This window comes from Rattus norvegicus, chromosome 19 (genome assembly GCF_021556685.1).
Source record: "Rattus norvegicus strain SHRSP/BbbUtx chromosome 19, alternate assembly SHRSP_T2T, whole genome shotgun sequence".
Classification (NCBI taxonomy): domain Eukaryota; kingdom Metazoa; phylum Chordata; class Mammalia; order Rodentia; family Muridae; genus Rattus; species Rattus norvegicus.
Genome location: NC_141552.1, coordinates 54,632,461 through 54,647,006, shown reverse-complemented (window position 1 = coordinate 54,647,006; position 14,546 = coordinate 54,632,461). Strand labels below are relative to the sequence as shown.

General features: G+C 43.6%; 1 protein-coding gene across 16 annotated transcripts in view; it reads right to left on the bottom strand.

Moving 5' to 3' along the window:
- Positions 1 to 14,546, bottom strand: part of Znrf1 (zinc and ring finger 1) — an 84,373-nt gene that overhangs the window by 33,767 nt on the left and 36,060 nt on the right.

Sequence of the window (14,546 nt, the reverse complement as noted above, 5' to 3'; positions counted from 1 at the left end):
ACAGAAGAGTTTGCAGTACAGATGCCAGCCCCAATCCCAGTCCAATCGGCAGTTGGTGACAGGGGCCTCAAACACACCCAAAGGTCACAATATAGTAGGGCCACACAGGTCTGTACTTGGCTTCAAAGGGTAAAACTAATCAATAGTCAACGGGAATAGGAATGGTGGCGGGACCAGAACCCCCCACTTTAGCAACCTTCAAAAGGACTCTCCTCTCCTGCTCTTCTTCCACACGGATCTCAGACAGCCCAGACTGCTGTAAACTTGCCATGAACCATGAAATACCTGCAACCTTTGACTCCCCTCCTCTACCCACACCATTTTGTGCCACCACAGCTGGCTTATGCGGTGCTGTGCATGCTAGGCAAGCACATTATCCACTCAACTACAAACCGACCCTCCCTCATCTCTTAATAGCTGAATAGTATGCTGGGTCATGAAAATGTAAGTTATTTAGTTAATTTGCTACATACAGATGCTGAAGCTGTCCCCAAGTTTTTAGTAGTAGAAACAGTATTTCTCTTGGTACCTTGGGTATTTTTTCTGTTTCGTCCCTTAGGTAAATTTTATAAAGTAAAATCAGTTAAGAAATGGACACTTGGGGCTGGGGATTTAGCTCAGTGGTAGAGCGCTTACCTAGGAAGCGCAAGGCCCTGGGTTCGGTCCCCAGCTCCGAAAAAAAGAACCAAAAAAAAAAAAGAAAAAAAAAAGAAATGGACACTTTAGGGCACTCTGCCAGTGAGCTGTATTCCCTGCTCCTAACCTCTTAAAACTGGTCAGAGCCTCAAGGTTCAGTCCTTCCATGACATTTTTTTACCCTACACTCTCCCTCCTGAGTGTCTAGACTTTGACCATCTGTGTTAATGCCCTGTGTGTGCCTTTACAAGTTTTTCATTGCTTCCCTAACAAAGTCACCTTAGGTTTTCTTCTTCCTATGGTCTCTTATTCACACTCCTGGGACAAGCAATGGTTTGGGACTCAGATCTTTGCAAACATAAGACCCATTACACAGTACTCATGCAAAACCAGACAGCACCACATTGACTACTCACATGAACCACTAAAGAAATCATTGCCTTAGCTGGCGGGGTGTGCACACCTTTAATCCTGGCTCTTGGGGCACACAGGCAGAACTCTGTGAGTTCCAGGAGACCCCGGGCTGTTACATAGAGAAACTCTGTCTTGAAAAACCAAAAAAGAAAAAAAAGAAAAAAAAGAAAAAGAAATCACTGGCTCAGAGAAGCACTGTCTTGGGTTTTACTGTTGTGAAAAGACACCATGACCACAGCAACTCTTATAAAAGCAAACATTTAACTGGGGCTGGCTCACAGTTTCAGAGGTTCATTAGTCCATTGCCATCCCAGTAGGAACCGTGGTGGCATGCAAGAGGGCACGGTGCTAGAGAGGTAGCAGAGTTCTACATCCGGATCAGCAGGCAGAAGAGAGAGAGAGAGACACTGGGCCTGGCTTGAACATTTGAAACCTCAAAGCCCACCCCCAGTGACACATCTCCTCCAAGGCCACACCTCCTAATAGTGCCAATCCTTATGAGCCAATAAGGGCCACTGTCATTCACACAACCACAACCATGAAGCTTTATCATTGGATCATCATCAGTCACTTGGTTATTGTAGAACAGGACATCTGCAAGCCACTAACTAAGTCTGTAAAAGTGACTGCTCACAGCAATGGGAGAATCAAATCTTTACAAGGGAAAGCACCTTCACCAAATGATCAGTTTACAAGAACCAATGATGGAACCCTAGCGTTTGTTATGTGCTTGTCTCATGACCAATATGATGTGCATGGCAATGGCACTTTTGTTTTTGCTCAAAGTACTTAAACTGAAACTAATTAAGCATTTAGAACTAACCTAATTTTAAGTGTATAAAAATAAATAAATAAATAAATAGGGTAGAGGAACAGGTTAAATAACAACCCTGAGGAACAACAAGAAAACCTAGAATGAAGGCTGTTCCAGAAATCAAATGATACTGTCATTGCAGAACACCATGGAGGTGATCCTCAGTAGCAGAGGTCCCCCCCCCCCCCACACACACACACAACAGGAGGTCTTTCAGAGGGCATCGTTGCTCGTGTCCTCAAACAGCTTTATACTATACTTTTCAGTGTGGTTCACAATGACAAATGTTTAATAACGCTAACTAAGCATTTCTGCTCAATGAACAACAAATGATGTTCAATAAACACGTGTTGAATGGGGAAATATTTTGAGTACAGATGGGGAAATATCAACATGGAGTGGATCTAGGATGGTTTATAGCAGTACTAAAATGCCATGCATGGTGGCAAATGTCTGCAGTGACAGCACAGTGTAGAAACAGGAGGTAAAGAAGTTCAAAAGCATCCTAGGTTATACAGTAGGTTCAAGGCCAGCTTGGACTCCATAAAACCCTGTCTCAAGGTCTCAAGCCATGTAGGTTGAGGATGATTTCTGGGTTCAGAGTGTCCGACTCTCATTAGGTCTTTAACCATCTACAGTCCGCCACCCGTGGCTTTCAACAAAGATCCACTTACGTTTGCCCATCTACTTAGTTAATTCTCTCAACATTACCTACTAAGTAATCCATCGTCCTTCATTCGCAGATTTGTGCTGCACTCTTTATATCACACCAAGTATCCTTGTACCTAAGGCTCTGCCTTGGAAATCTGTATTCTATTTCCTTTTTCCATTACCTCTTCTCAGAGGCACCAACCTGGTTTCCGTGCCATGGCTTGACAGAGTATAAATTCTAATACACCACTGCGAGTCTCCCTTTCCTGCTGTTGAGGACCCAGGGCCTTGAACATGCTGTGAAAACGCTCAGTACTGAGTTATCTAGTTCCTACCCCTTTAATTTTGTTTTTTTTGTTTTTTTTTTTTTTACAGTGATGGAGAGTAAACCCAGATCTTACACATGATAGATAGTTAAGTGCTCTGTCACTTAGCCACATCTGTGGCCTTAATTTGTATCTTCAAACAGAGTTTTGCTAAGTTGCTCAGCATTCTCTCATATCTGTGATCCTCCTGCCTCAGTCCCAAGTAGGCAAAATTACAGGCATGCACCTCTTAAAAAAAAAAATTCCATGTAGAATTCTGAGGCTGGTGGCTGCTGACACACCTGTAACTTCCACGAGCCAGGTGTGGTGATACACACTCACAATTAGGCAGATGTGTAACTCTAGTAATGGCATAGATTGAAGCAGAATTGTGAGCTCCAGGGTGGCCTGACATACACCTTACTTAAACAAACACCCACGTTATAAAAGTTTACTTAAAACACCCTGAATAGAATTGTACTTTGTAGCAGAGTGCTACTCCTCTGAGATAGATGAGATACTAGGACTACTGAGACAACTCTTTATGTTCTTAAAGTCAACTTGCACCTGAACCAACAGACTGCTGCAAGAGATGGCTAAAACGGAATCTTAGCCACGTGCAATCACATACCTTTGATCCCAGCACCCAGAAGGCAGAGGCAGGCAGACCTCTGGGTTCTAGGCCAGTCCAGTCTACAGTAAGCTGTTCCAAGCCCACCACTGATACATAATAAGATCTTCTCTCAAAATAGTTAAAAACTGTTGTAGCTCCACCTGGTTCTGCTGTAGTGACAGCCCTAGCCAAGTTTGTGTATGTACACACACACACACACACACACACACACACACTCGCAGAACAAGTCACATAAAAAATTTACACAAAAACAGAGAAGTGAAAGAACACTGGCCACGCGTCTGCCCAGACAAAGGTACCAGGCGTGTGGGTAAAGAAGCCTTTAAGATAGTCAACACCCAACCACAGCTTCGTGGACGCTGTAAAGCCCCCATGCTGAGGTGCTCCTCATTTCCCGACTTATAAATACTCTGAGAAATAGTGACTTACTAGCTTAAACTTTTAAGTTTTAGGTGTTTGTTATGGAATAGGTATGCTATAAATTACTAGTGACACTGTTCCTTATCTTGTGTTGGGAGCTTACCTAAGGAGAACTCTAGACTCAGCTAATTATAGGAGGGACGGTGGGAGGAGAGTGTAGAACTAGAGGCAGGATGGCCAATGAGCACCCCTCTCTCTGCTGTCTCAGGTGGAGACTAGAATTTGGATTATCTTCCTTTGACGGTGAACATTATGGACCTGTGCATACTAACTTCTAGTCACAAATGGAAAAGCTCCCTGATGGCAGTGCTGAGGGCACATAAGTCATAGAAAGTGCAATATCCCTCCAAACACTGTTCATTATCCAAGAAAGTCAGGACAGGAACTCAAGCAGGGAAGGAACCTGGAGGCAGGAGCTGATGCAGAGGCCATGGAGGGTGCTGTTTACTGGCTTGCTCAGCCTGCTCTCTTAGAGAATCCAGGACCACCAGCCTAGGCACCACCCACAGTGGGCTGTGCTCTCTCCCATCAATCACTAATTAAGACAATTGCTTACAGCCATATCTTATGGAGGCATTTTCTCACCTGAGGCTCTCTTTGCTCTGATGACTTAGTATGAGTCAAATTGACGTTAAAACTAGCCAGTAAACAAGGAAACCTCAAAATCCCAATAGACCAAGGCAGGGAAAATGATTATTTCAGTTGATCAGAAAACAAAGTGAAAGAATTCATTACTACTTTATGTTTGCAATTCTCAATAAAACAGAAAGGGGAATACCTAATTGAAAAAATATGAGTATCTTCACCAAAAATTACAGCAAATTTATATTCAATGGAAAAACCATTGTTGAACATAACCATGGAGGCACTGATCTGCAAGTTAGGGAGGGGAACCTAAATATAGACATTAGAGTGGAAGAGATAATAATTGCTTTTTTATATCATGTAAACTACAAGATCTATTTATCAAATTGTTTTTTTCTATGACAGCAATAAATTGACTAGAAACAAAAATAGAAGAAACCATTTTGTTTCTAGTAGTAAGTAACTTAAACAAGAATATGCAGAACTCTTGAGACATCCAAGGGACATTATGTATTCTCGCATAAGATCTGATATTATAAAGATGGTAATCTTCACACTGACATAAATTCAGAGCTATTTATATAAACATCAATAAGAGTCTGTTCAAAACTTCTATTCACAACTTAATCACAAAATAATTTAAAAAATTGCATGAGACAGGTCTTTTGTAGCCCAGGCCAACCTCAGACTTGGTCTCATGTAGCAATTATAACTTTACACTGATCCTTCTGCCTCTCTCTACTTTCCAAATGCTGAAATTACAGGCATATACCACCCAGCAGACATAAAGCCTTTGGCTAAAAGGCACTTCACCCTTTCTCTACTGGGTGTCTCCCTTGTCAGAAGGAGGCTAACAGGCCAAGGAGCAGGGCAGGTTTGCAATGTGCTCACAGTGTTCATTTCTCCTGATATCTGCGGACACACATGGTATAAGTGAAACCAGACAGATGCACAGGCTTCACAAAGTACTCAGAATGATCCATAAGATGCATCTTTCATTCTCAAAACCCCCAGCACGTTCTCTACCTTCATCTATTAAGTCAAGTGTTTAAAGACAATCACATCTTGGGGCTAATTATTCTGTACAGCTCTGAGGGTGCGTGTTAGAGTTGGGCATAACCAAGGCCTTGCCTACACCTAGACTCCTCACTCTCTTTTCTTCTTTAAACCTATGGACAAGGTTTCACCAAGTTATTAGACTTACACAGATTGGCCTTGGATTCTACGATTCTACAGGCTTTGAACTTCTGACTCTCTTGTCTTGGCTTAGTACTGGTGGTTACTAGACAACTGGACAAAAGTATGAAACATCAAAGTGAAAGACTTTATACTTTATACTACATATTTTTTAAAAAAAAATCATATTCAGTTGGGTGGTGGCGGCGGCACATGCCTTTAATCCCAGCACTGGGGAGGCAGAGGCAGGTAGATCTCTGTGAGTTCAAGGCCAGCCTGGTCAACAGAGCGAGTTCCAGGATAGCAAAGGCTACATACACAGCGAAACCCTGTCTTGAAAAACAAAACCAAAAAGTCCAACAAAGCATCTTTACCAGGGGTTTCTTATTTTTAGTTTATGAGTGCTCTGTCTGCATGCCTGGTGCTGAAGAGGTCCAAACAGGCACCAGATTCCCTGGAACTGGAGTTAAGGACAGTTGTGAGCTGCCATATGGGTGCTGGGAACTGAACCCCAGTTCTCTGGAAGCAGACAGGGCTCTTAACTGCTGAGTCATCTATGCCTCCAGCCCCATCACCTCCCCCCCACCCCAGCTGGGGAACAAACCCAGGGCCTTGCACCAAGCGCTCTACCACTAAGCTAAATCCCCGACTCCACTATGCACTTTTTAAAGCTCCGTAAAAATCACACTCATGTGAGACAAACACTGTAGATGGAGTCAGAAATGAAGGAAATTAGGTAAAAGTAAAATTGGCAGTGTCTATACTGGGACTGGCTCACCCAGGGCATGCACATCCACAAATCTTGGTGCCTGTCTTATCTTTCCCACTCCCTTGTTTTGGGTTTTTTTTTTTGGGGGGGGGGGGTTGGGGGTTTGGGGAGGACAGGTCCTACTGTTATGTTCCATTGGCTGGCCTGAGCGAGACTATTTTCTTCACCTGCACAGTGAGGTGAGAATACTAGTTTATCCCTTTAAATTTTCTTCCAATTTTAGGATTCTGTGTCCCAAGTGAGTGCCTGGTGCCTGCAGAGGCCAGAAGACGGTGCTGGGTCCTCTGAACTGGAGTTATAGAGAGTTGTTAACCTTCCTTTGGATACTGGGATTTAAACCTTCATCCTCTGGAAGAGCAGCTCATGTTTTTAACCACGGAGCCACCTCTCCAGCCCCCACTGACTGGGTCTTGACAAAGTTTCACAACTCAGTAGCAAGGCCAGAGGACAGTTGGAAATACAGAGTCAAGAGTGCACCTTGACTGCAGGGAGAGAAAGCGGGTAAGATTTTTACATTAAACTACATGAGCTGTGGGTAAGAGGGCAGGGTGACATGGAAAGCTTTGGGTGTGGAGGGCAGTACTGATGGAGAAGTACTTCTTGTTGCTTCTGACCCAGGTGAGGTGAGCACTGTGGAACGTTATATGTAAAAATGGTGCAGTGCTAACTAGGGCCATTTACCAGGGGTTTGTGTTTGTTTATTTGTTGTTTTTGTTTGAGGCAGGATTTCTCTTCCCCTGAAACTCTCTCTATAGATCAGGTTGGCCTTGAACCTCTGACTCTCTAGTGCTGGGACTAAAGACATGAGCCACCACACCCAGCCCATCCTAGGGTTTAAAATCAAAGTTCCAACATATTTTAAACTGATTTACTTCCTTTCTCAAATCCCTCTGTGGACTTTGAAATTACTTTCTGGACACTACGGAATTTCCCTTTTTATGAATACGAGGATTATTAGCCTTAAAGATTGCTGCCCATCCCTCCTCTGTACTAGGTACAATCAGGGCCCTGGGATTTTTCTCAGGATGATTTACTGAATGAATTCTTGTCTCATGCCTTACCACTCTACCACCTACAGTCTCCTGGAGCACACAGATTCTCACAGGGATGCTCTGAGGATGACAACAGTGACTAAGTAGCATCTTGCCACAGGAACAAGAGCTTCTCTTGTTATACGAAGAGATGACAAAATGAGTTCAGGCTGCCATGGGCAGGTAAAGACTGTGTTTGCACTGTTTCACGATTCCCTCTTAATTGACTCTTGATAAATAATTCATCTCCCTTCAGCAATTCTCACCTTTGGCAAAAGGTCAGTGTATTGACCATGAGCCGTAGACAGTGGGAACTCTTTCAGCTGCCCTCAGAGGATGCCTTGAGAGACCCGTGCTCTGACACCCTACCAACCAGGCTTATGGTTGTTCCAGGAGACAGTTCAAGGCATTGCCCTTCTAAATGCCTTTCAACACAACAGGCTCTAAGCTTGTTGTTACAAATGAGCTGAACAGTCTGTCAAAGCCAGGTCTTTAAACTGTTTCAAGCCTTTTGAAGTCACTGAACAGCCATGTGCACAGGGTGTCTTGTACTATAGCATGGCAGCAAGAACAAAGCCATTTCTTGCTTACATTTTGTCAAGGGTGTAACCGAATTTCTCTTACAGATTAAGTTGAGAAAAATACAACAGAAGCCAGTATTTCCTCACATCTCAGCAGTAAGCTCAGCCAGTCAGAAGCTAACACACAGAAGGCTCCTGGATTAACTTTAAAAAGAACAACAACGCCTCACATATGCCCTGGTTGGCCTTAAACTCACAAGACTCACCTGTCTCTGCTTCCAGGAGCTGGGTTTAAAGGGGCTGCCTCATGCCCAGCTAGGCAAATTCTTTAAACTAAGCTGAGGGCAAGCAGATTAATTCTGTAAAAAAGCATGGTGGATGAATATAGACATCAGTGATGAGCCTCACACTTCTAAGGTTTTCTTCCTTTGATAACATCTAGTACATACAAAATACCAGATCACAACAATGCTGGCAAGAAGGTCAGATCTCCAGTGCAGGCTCTGACTTCATCAGCATCCCTTGAATGACGTCACAGTGGGCAGCCAATGTGGATTTCCTCCTCTTTTCTTAGCAACCTCCTCCTTACACAGTGAAGGGATTCTAGTAGCCTCATAGCACAAAGAAGAAATAAAGAGATGGCCTCAGAGGTCTTACCTCAAAATCAAGGGTATAAGCCAAGAATAAAATGTAGGTTTTTAAAATCTTAAAAACTCTTACTCTCGGTTAAAGATGTCCTGCGTCGAGCACACTAGGGTGGATTTTACGGTCCTGCTGCTCTTATGTACAGACAGATACAACTCCCCCGTCATGATACTGTGCTGAGAACTGCAATTTCTTTTTTTTTTTTAATTTATTTACTTATTATATATAAGTACACTGCAGCTGTCTTCAGACACACCAGAAGAGGGCATCAGATCCCATTACAGATGGTTGTGAGTCACCATGTGTTTGCTGGGATTTGAACTCAGGACCTTCGGAAGAGCAGTCAGTGCTCTTTACCACTGAGCCATCTCTCCAGCCCAAACATTGCCATTTCTTTTTGAGCTGTTTTATGGCAAGTCCAAGTGCACCTGGTGTTGTTTGTTTTGTTTTAATTGATGAGAGGCATTTCATATTGCTGTATGTAACCAAATAATCAAACAAGATGTCTGGTCATATAATCCTATCCAAACTGTAATCACAGAGGAGTGCAGGGAGAAATGACATGAAGGAACACAATGTGACTTCCAGAGATCAAAGGAAACAAAGCTAGCCTGGAGAACAGGGAGGAGCCAAATCTATCTACTTAAAAATCTATGATTTATGCAATTTCCAACCATTACTTCTAGTAGAAGAAAATCCTCAAACTTCTGGCTCAAAACATTTCTAACGTACATCAGGAAATGAAAAAAATCAAATAGGACCTGAAAACAAACTTCAAGAGAGTAGAGTCTTTTGATGGCGGAAAACTGATTCCTAGGAGACCTGAGCCATCTCACCACAAACTAAAGAGGCTGCCTTCTCTGATACCACAGTATCTGAGATTTCTTATGCTGTTCTTTTGGAATTCAGCAAACACTTGGTGCCAAGGCTGCAACAGGGAAGGGTAGCTGCAATTATCTATAAGGAGTTCCGATGCCTACTCTCAATCAGCTCAGAGAGTAGGCTGTAAATGTAACTTTTATTCTCCCGTAGCAATTGTCATCTCTGAGGCTCACTGCCCTGCTAGCCTAGGCCTAGTCCTGGAAGCTTCTAGCTTCCGTACAATCTAGTCTAGGCCTAGAATGTTTTCAGCCTCTGAGACTTGCTGCTGAATAAGTTCACCCTTTCTAGTTCTTTCTAATCTCTGGCTGGCTGGTTCAACTCAGCTGGCTCAAACCCCTCTCCAAGCTGACTGAATCTGGCTTCTCTCTGGGCCTCTCAGTGAACTGCTCTGCTTGATCTCAGACTAACTCTGGCAATCTGTTCTAATCTTCTGGCTCCTTCTCATTCTCAGGCTCGTTCTGTCTTCACCTGTGTCTAGCTTGTTCTCTCTCTCTCTCTCTCTCTCTCTCTCTCTCTCTAAAACCTGTCTCTGTTCAACTGTCCTTAGAAAACTACCTCCTCTCTCTGCACTGCCCTTAAATAGCTCCCTTTTTCTCTCTCTCTCTTCCCATGAGAGCTGGGCATATTCTATTCTGTCAAATCTTTCTTTGGATTCATCACTTTACCACTCAATTAGACCTCACTTTCAAACATGGGTGCTTCCTTCTACAAACTAACTTTACCTTCATTGTTTGGAACTAAAGGTGTGTGCAACCATACCACAACTAGATACAGGTTTTTACAGTAAATAACAATCTTGAGGGTCACAGTGGGATCAAATATCCTGCAATAGCAGGCTATTCTAATGGCTCTTACTGTAACTTACAAACCTGTAATACTTTTAAAAAATGTTTTATTTTTATTTCATGTATATGGGTGTTTTGCTGGCATGCATTAGTCGCTGACGCTAGAAAAAGCGTTGGGTTGCCTGGAACCAGTTACAACTGTTGCTGTCACGCAGTACCCCTAGAAGAGCATCCAGTGCTCTGAACTGCCAAGCCAGCTCTCTAGTCCCGGACCTGGGTCACTCTGGATGTTTCCTTTACAGTCCTAGGGCGGCAAGTTAAGGCCAGAATCTGGTCTTTCACTTTTCAATATGAAAAGCCTAGAAGGTGCAGCCTCGTACAAAAACACTCGGTCCAGTTCAGGAACACCAACATGGCCAACTAAGTTCCAAGGAGGGTAACTGATATTCTGAGCAATGTGACCTGGTGTATTTAAAGGAGATAATAACAGCGACCACTGAGTATGAAATATCTCTCCTGGTTAGACAGAAGGGCAGGTGTAAGTACTACTACCTTCTGCCTACCTAGACTTTTGGTCTCATCTGCAATGGAGTACCAAATTCAACACAAGTTATTCTGCCCACAGCAATGGGCTGAAGTGTGCTGTTTGCTTCCTACTGAACTGCTCAAAGAGAGGTTGGATTCCCATTCCACTGTAGCAGTAATTTCTGGTCTGGAAAAGCTGTTCTCATCTTTACCCATTTATCTTCACTGTTCTATGAGGCCTTGGCCACTTTATCCCTCCCTTTGATTCCCACCTGACAGGGAAATAGTCCTTAGACTTGAATGTCATAGTGTTAGTCTCAGAGTGACTACTGTAAGCAAAGCTAATGAAAGCAACACAATACACGTAAAGGGTGAGAACAGCTGCCAAGTGGGGGCAGCCCTAGACTACCATCAGATTATATACTCCTATAGAAAGAGGCGGGACACCCTCGGGGGTTGACTGGTTATAGGACAAGGGGCCCTGTTTTCTTGAGGGGCTTTACAATGGCACTGACACCCTTCTTCATATATAGCCTGTCATTATAAATACCATTTCCAAGGCAAACAGAGCCATTTCCTCCTAAGCAGCTGCCAGTGACAGTTCTGAGGCCAGAGGAGGCTCATCCGTCATTTGCCACGTTGTTTCAGTTCCACTGGTAAAGTTGGCATAGTTGGCATTCACTCTATTTCTGCTGTCTTTGGAACTAGACCAGAAGGTTTGAGAGATCAAGACTAAGGACATGAAGGACAGACAGAACTGGACCATCTGCTGTCCTGCTAAGGAAAGGCTCTTTATCTTGAAACTTAAGGACTTTATCATGCACCTCTCAACCCAGAAACAATTTATTCATTTAAAATGCCTCCATGTAGTTATTGAACCTTTAGTTCTCAAAGAGCAAACAAGAAAACATCTGCTGCCATCTGTGTTTGTATTGAAGCAACCCCACTAAAGGCATTCAGGTCAGAAACTTGCTTGACAGGAATAGCACGAAATGTGCACTTGAATTATTCTAGAGTCATGGAAGAGGGGGAAGGAGGATGAGGAAGATGGGGCAGCCTTGGAGCTACAGGATTCTGAATGAGGAAACCACAGGAAATTCTGGAAAAAAAAAAAAACAAACTAAAAGAAAATGCAGTAGCATTCTCTATAAGAAAATGGGCTGGAGGGGCTGGGGATTTAGCTCAGTGGTAGAGCGCTTACCTAGGAAGCGCAAGGCCCTGGGTTCGGTCCCCAGCTCCGAAAAAAAAAAAAAAAAAAAAAAAAGAAAAAAGAAAAAAGAAAAAGAAAATGGGCTGGAGAGATGGCTTAGCAGTTAAGGGCACTGGCTGCTCTTCTAGAGGTCCCAGGTTCAATTCCCAGCACCGGTATGGTGGCTCACAACAGTCTGTTACCTCAGTTCTAGGAGCTCCAAAGCCCTCCTGTGGTCTCCATGGGCAATGGGGATGACATGGTGCACAGATATGCACGCAGAGCGCCCATATCACTATTTGAAAATAAAGAAGTGGAGGAGGAGGAGGAGGAAGAAGAAGAAGAGGAGGAGGAGGAGGAAGAAGAGGAGGAGGAAGTTATAAAAAGTCTTAAATATAGAGCTCCAGATCCTTACTTACTTACTTGAGCTGGAACTCAGATGCTGGGTGCACCAGGGAGCTCAGTGGCATTAGAAGTCTTTCTCATGAGACCAGTCCATAGACACTACAGACCTGTGAATTCTCATAACTTTTAAGTCTTTCTATTCTGGTCAAAGATTAAAGATACCAGATTTATTCTTTAACCAAGAGAGGTAAACACCAGCAGACAGAATTATATATTTAACTTTTCATGGATTTGCTCTATCCACAAACCTAGAGCTTTATAAGAGGGTTGCCATAGAATGATGGCCTCTTGTTCCAACCTGAGCCCTTCCAGAGCCTCTGGACAGAGCTGTCTGATCAAAGTGTGACAGACATAGAGTCACTTGGCTTACAGGTCAAGCTCTAGGGAATAGGGTGAATTCTTTCACAAGGCCAACTGCCTCAAAGCCTTGCTTCTAAAGGAGGTTCTCAATGTATTTTATGACATTTCCAACTTCAAAAGAGACACAAAAAGGAGGTCCAAGGAGGCGTGGGGAGAGAGACCTGAGGAACTAACTCTTGCCTATATGTAACTAAAATGAGGACGGGCTCCAATATTATAAATATAACCTGCCCGCTCAGCAAAGAAATTCACTATAAATTCCGAACACCCTAAGGATGCCTTTGGGCTATCAGACAGGAACTAGCAGAGCAAAACCGTGCTTGTTTCCTTTGAAGCTAATGGTCTGAAGGATTCTCTTAGTCCTTCAAAGACAGAAGACTCTTTTTTAAAGTCAGAAAATCAATAATAAGTCCACAAGACTGCATGCATATGTTTTTAAGTCTATCCAATCAAAGTGATTTGTGAGTTAGCTCATTTGGAGAGCTGCAACCTAGGTCCTGAGATCAAAAGACAACATTCTTACAGCAGAACTGGGTTTCTGCAGTCTGACTGGGGGGCCTAGAGGGAATTTCTTCATCCAGGTGGGCAGCTGGCAAGCCCATAATGCTGGTTTTGTGAGCCATAGAGAGAAATGATATCCAATTCTGAGGAATAAACTGAAAGTAGGCAAAGAGGTAAAAAGAGTAAATTACTAACACAAAAGAACACAGAATCGGGAGCTGGAGAGATGGCTCAGCGGTTAAGAGCACTGACTGCTCTTCTAAAGGTCCTGAGTTCAATTCCCAGCAACCACATGGTGGCTCACGACCATCTGTCTAAGAACAGTGGCAATGTGCTTATACACAAAATAAATAAATATTTAAAAAAAAAAGAGTATATGGAATTAAACTAAAAAAGGGCCACATGGTTGAGCTTATGGTGCATTCTAAACTACAGCAAAAGTAGGAGTTTGGAGTGTCTAGGGGACATGGAGACAGAGGATTCCAGCCTTAGGCCTTCTGAGTGCGTGAAGGCCCTAGGAGGGGTGGAACAAATGCTGGTTGTGAACAATGGCTGTCATGCCGTGTAGTTATTCAGAGAAAGACTCAGAAGAACAGGCTACTTGCGGTAAAGCCTCTTAGGGCAAGGTGTCAGACTTCAGGCTCTCTTTCCTGTGAGTTAATCGCTGTTTACTCAGACTCCAAGAAGGGAGCCTCTGGCAATCTCATGCCGACTGGGTGAACGTCCTCTAGGCAGACAGGCAACTCCAGACAAAGCTCCTGCTGGATTTGTTGCTTTCTGAGCTTTTGAGTTTGAAGTGTGAGTGGGTGGGTGGGGGAGCACTGTACTTGAGAATGTTTCCTGGGTTTCTACAGAACAAAGAGAAATCTCTCTCCCGAGCGAAAGTCAGTGTCTATCAAGCCCTGAATCTATCAGAGAAGACCTCAGTCTGAGGACAGGACTTGCCCTACGCCCAGACCAGTAGCACACAAAGGACACCAAGTTCTTCAAAGGAGTTACCCAGGCCTTCAAGACAGCCCTGTTCTATTCCAAGAAGATATCACCTAAGTCATATGTGTTAGTGACGGAGGCACAGGTAGGAAAATAGAGCAGATATATGTGCTGGCTAGGTTTATGTCAACTTGACACAAGCTAGAGTTATTTGAGAAGAGGGGATCACAATTGAGAATGCCTCCAGGAGACTAGTCAGGCAAGTCTGCATTGTCTTGATTAATGACTGATGTTGGAGGGCCCAGCCCATTATGGGGGACATCACCCCTGGACTGGTGGTCCTGGGTACTATAAGAAAGCAGACTGAG